Source organism: Pelodiscus sinensis, chromosome 23 (assembly GCF_049634645.1).
Source record: "Pelodiscus sinensis isolate JC-2024 chromosome 23, ASM4963464v1, whole genome shotgun sequence".
Taxonomy (NCBI): Eukaryota; Metazoa; Chordata; order Testudines; family Trionychidae; genus Pelodiscus; species Pelodiscus sinensis.
The window spans coordinates 4,184,233-4,189,066 of NC_134733.1; the positions used below are offsets into that span (position 1 = coordinate 4,184,233).

At 64.8% G+C, this 4,834-nt stretch overlaps 1 long non-coding RNA gene across 1 annotated transcript; it reads left to right on the top strand.

Moving 5' to 3' along the window:
• Positions 1-1,006: 1,006 nt before the first annotated feature.
• On the top strand, positions 1,007-4,619 carry LOC142819443 (uncharacterized). Its single transcript, XR_012897348.1, has 2 exons — positions 1,007-1,232; positions 3,521-4,619. It is a non-coding gene; the product is annotated as an uncharacterized LOC142819443 (long non-coding RNA).
• Positions 4,620-4,834: the final 215 nt, after the last annotated feature.

The following is a 4,834-nucleotide window of genomic DNA, read 5'->3' on the forward strand; positions in this document are numbered from 1 at the left end:
ACTGTGGCTCGCCCAGAGACCCCCAGCTCAGTCGGCAAGGCAGAGAGGGAGCAGAGCCCTCTCCCTGCAGCCCAGCACGTTGGTCACAGCCCCCCGCGGGCCCTGGCATGGGAGGGCCCAGGGGTGGGACGCCCCGGCTGAGCGACGGTTGGGGCTGCTCTGGCGGACCCCGCCCTGACCCGCCATCAGCAGGGCTCCGACCTGGCTGGGAGAAGTGATGCGGCGCCCCCCCCCCCCCCCCCCCCCCCGGTGCCGCTGACTGTCCCGTGGGGCTCCTGACCCGGGTCTCGGCGACGAGCCAGATGCACCAGCTGCTGAGCGCACCTGCTCCATGCTGGCTCCCTGGCGCGCTGGCCACGATCTCGCCTGACCTGGGCCCCGTCACTTCCCTCCCGGGCCCAGCAAAATCCCTGCCTGGAAATAATACCCAGCCGCAGCCGCGTGGGGCCCCGGGCCGGGGCAGGCCGGCAGCTCGACAGCACTGCAGCTGGCTGCTTGAAATAGCGCCGGGGCTGCTTGCACTGGCACATGCCAAGCGGGTGACTCACTCCTTCCCGCATGGCCTGCCAGGGCGGCGGGGGGGGGGGGGGGGGGCACAGCCCCTTGCCCTTGTGGCTGGGGGGGGAGGCCGGGAGCCCCACAGATGCAAGGGGCGAGCTGCAATCGCAGAGACCAGGCTGGGGAACAGGCTGCTCTGTAATTAGCTGAGCCAGCGGCCAGGAGGCAAGTAGAAAGCCGGCGGCGCGATTTAGGATTCTATTGGGATCTCCCAGCCGCGCTGGCTCCGCGTGGCACCGTCTCCGTGTAACACCCAGTGATGGGGCGTCTCCCTGCACTGGCCCTTTAAGGGCTAGAACCCGCCTCTGGGAGCGGGCGGAGAGCACAGAGCCCACAGCTGAGGCAGATTCAGCCAATCAGGGCCCAGCTGGGGCTGTATAAATAAGGTTCCTGGAGGGAGGAGAGCAGACCCATCCTGGTTCTAGCTGGGGAGCTGGTGGGACTGGCTTCCCAGGGGCTTCGCAGACCAGACCAGACCAGACCAGACCAGACGGAGCTGGCGAGCCCTGGCCTCACCGCACTCCCAGGCTGAGCAAGGCCTGAGTGTACTAGGGAGGCAGCCAGGACCGGCAAAGGCAGCAGGTCCCCACCCCCCTGCCACTGCTGAGCGGGCATGTCCGATGCAGATTGGCCCTGGGGCTAGATGAGGCCTGGCAGTGGGTCTCTGAGGCAAGGTGGGCAGAGGGGATTGGGGATTCCCTGGGAGGGGAGGACCCTAGGCTGCAGGGGCACTGACCTAGGATGGTCCCAGCAGGTGTGACCCCAGCTGCAAGGGGGTGCTCCAGGGCTGCAAAGCGAGTTCCCAAAGCGACCAGCAGGAGGTGCTGTGGGCTGAGTGCCTCCCCGGGACACACCCTAACCAGCAATGCTGTCTCCCGCCGGGGTCGCTGGGCGGGGCAGGCTGTGGGAAGAGGCTGCTGAGCTCGGTCCGTCGAGGGAGCTCTGCGTGAGTGAAAGGTGGGGCATGTGGGGCACCCAGGACAGTTGGAGAAGACAATGAGCCCTGGGACGGCAGGGACTGGGTGCTGGGAAAATGAGCTAGTCACTAACAGCTGCGTGCCTTTGCCCTTCTCTGTCCCCTGGGGTCCATGCCCTGAGCATGCCCCCCCCCCATGCCCCACCTTCAGGCTGATTGCTGATCCTAGTTACTGAAAGGTCCAAGGCTGCGGCTGCATTGACCAGCTCTGAGGGGCACTGGCCGGGCTGTGCTCTGGTTCCCCTGGGGAGCTGGGGGCGGGCACTGAGGGGCACTGGCCGGGCTGTGCTCTGGTTCCCCTGGGGAGCTGGGGGCGGGCACTGAGGGGCACTGGCCGGGCTGTGCTCTGGTTCCCCTGGGGAGCTGGGGGCGGGCACTGAGGGGCACTGGCCGGGCTGTGCTCTGGTTCCCCTGGCGAGCTGGGGGTGGGCACTGAGGGGCACTGGCCGGGCTGTGCTCTGGTTCCCCCGCGAGCTGGGGGCGGGCACTGAGGGGCACTGGCCGGGCTGTGCTCTGGTTCCCCCGCGAGCTGGGGGCGGGCACTGAGGGGCACTGGCCGGGCTGTGCTCTGGTTCCCCTGGGGAGCTGGGGGCGGGCACTGAGGGGCACTGGCCGGGCTGCGCTCTGGTTCCCCTGGCGAGCTGGGGGCGGGCACTGAGGGGCACTGGCCGGGCTGTGCTCTGGTTCCCCCGCGAGCTGGGGGCGGGCACTGAGGGGCACTGGCCGGGCTGTGCTCTGGTTCCCCTGGGGAGCTGGGGGCGGGCACTGAGGGGCACTGGCCGGGCTGCGCTCTGGTTCCCCTGGGGAGCTGGGGGCGGGCACTGAGGGGCACTGGCCGGGCTGTGCTCTGGTTCCCCGGCGAGCTGGGGGCGGGCACTGAGGGACACTGGCCGGGCTGTGCTCTGGTTCCCTGGCGAGCTGGGGGCGGGCACTGAGGGGCACTGGCTGGGCTGTGCTCTGGTTCCCCGGCGAGCTGGGGGCGGGCACTGGGGGGCACTGGCCGGGCTGTGCTCTGGTTCCCCGGCGAGCTGGGGGCGGGCACTGGGGGGCACTGGCCGGGCTGTGCTCTGGTTCCCCGGCGAGCTGGGGGCGGGCACTGAGGGGAGCCGCATGGTGCCTGCGCCCAGGGCTCCCATGAGCAGGCTGCAGCAGGCCGGCAGGTTATTCTCTTGTGAGGTCGCAGGTGGAGACCACGTGCGCTAGCAGCTGCATGAGGCCAGGCGGTGTCAGCGGAGGGGCCGTGGTTCGTGTTCGAGGGGCACTGGCCGAGCTCAGCCGGGCCCCGGGGCTGGCAAAGCTGTGCCAGCAGGTTCTCCATGTTGCCTGTGGCTGCCCCCGTTCAGCACAGCAAGGGACGGGGTGCAAAACACGCAGGCCAGCCGAGTAATTGGCACCTGCCTCTCTCTTGACCTCCGTGGGTGAGGTGGCGGGGGGTGTCCTCCATTGTTCCAGTAGCAGCAGGGGAGAGCTGAGCCCTTTGCTAATTCGGCTGGGCAGGTTTTCTTGTCTCTGTACTGGAAGAGGGCTGGGCAGGTGCATTCTCAGAGGCTTCAAGGCTGTGCCAGGTCTGGCTAAGATTCCCTCCAATTAGCCATGTCACCCATGTGATACAGTTCATTCTTACCCCTTCCAGTGCTGCTTTGCTGCCACTTGCAGGATTCCTGCTGTCACGCCGCCTGTACCGGTTTGCTAACCGCCTCTGCCGCCTGTACCGGTTTGCTAACCGCCTCTGCCGCCTGTACCGGTTTGCTAACCGCCTGTACCGGTTTGCTAACCGCCTGTACCGGTTTGCTTGTCCCTTGTACCGGTTTGCTAGGTTCACACAGCAATGCGTGCGTCCTCACATAAAAACGGCCAGACTGGGTCCGACCAAAGGTCCGTCCAGCCCAATGTCCTGTCTGCCCACAGTGGCCAACACCAGATGCCCCAGAGGGGGGGAACACAGCAGGTAACCCTCACGTGATCCCTCCCGTCTCTCACTTCCAGAGAAAGTGCAATGGCCGGCTGAGCTGGAATCCTTGAGCCCTTGTCACCTTGCTCTGCAGCTGCCAGCCGTCGCGTTTGCTCTGCGGACGGGTCTCTCCGACAAACGCAGTGTTTCTGCTGAGCTCCCTGCTGTCCCTCGGCTCCGGGTGCAGCATTCGCAGTCGTTGGAATGGCCTGTTCTTCTCCCGCATCCCATGCGACCGGAACCGTCACCGTGTTCTGCGCCATCTCGCCGTGTCCCTTGTAAACGTGCCCAGATGCTCTTTGGCGTTTTTATCCGATTTGGCTCCTTTCTCGTGTCTGGCCGCTTTGGAGTGAGATTCTTTTCCAAAGTTGGAGCTGGAGGGCCGAGCTGCCTTCCCATCAGGGCGTGTGCTGGACTGTGTCCAGGAGCCGCTTTGGGGGTTGCTCTGTAACTCAGAAGCAAGGAACAGATTTCCTGGCTGGAGGATTTTCTTGCTGTCTCTGTACCGCTCTTGGCTTCTCCCTTGGCTTGTGGGTAATGTGGGCTGCCAGGAATAGGCTGAAAATCCAATTTAAGTGGGAATGACTTAAATTCGGCAGCTGTGACTTGGGGGCCATTCAGAGGCGTAGTGGGGGTGTTATGAAGCCAGGGGCAAAGTCAAAATTTGCCCCCCCAGCTGTCACTGCTGGCGCACGACTGACTCTGACTCTGGGAGGAGGGGGGCACCTTGTACGTCTTCCCTTGCCCCCTCCAGTTTGGGGCCGGGCCCCCACATGCACTAACTCACCGGCGGAGATGGAGGAAGGTTGGGCAGGGGGTGGAGAGGAAGCTCCAGCTGTGGGCGGAGAAGGAGGAGCAGGCAAGCCACGGGATGTCAGGGGAGCAGAGGGGGACTAAAGTGCCCCCCCCCCCAGCGAGGTGTCCCGCCCCCACTTGCTACACCACTGGGGCCACTGCCCATCCCTCGTGCTCTTCAGTTTCTCAATGACACTGCAACACGCTCTGTCTTTCAAGTACGTTATTTCTAGATACACCCTGACTTGGTCAGTAGGGACTTCCCTGAACGTGTATAGTTCTGCTGCTAGTTTCTCCCCAGCTCTGTCTGCTGGGGGGCGCGTTCACTGTGTGGCTTGGCATTGGCTCAGAGTTGGTTGGTTCTGGATCTCCTTTCAAAAGACCATTTCCACCAAAGAATCCAGCGAGTTTTCCCACCGTTCCCATTAGGCCTGTTGTAGCTGCCTGGCTGCGACTGGCAAGGGTGTCAGTCGGTGTCCTTGGATCACATACACCCAAACACACAGTTCCTGTCTTTGCACGTTGTTCTGTGGTGAGCTGCCTGGGGCAGCTCA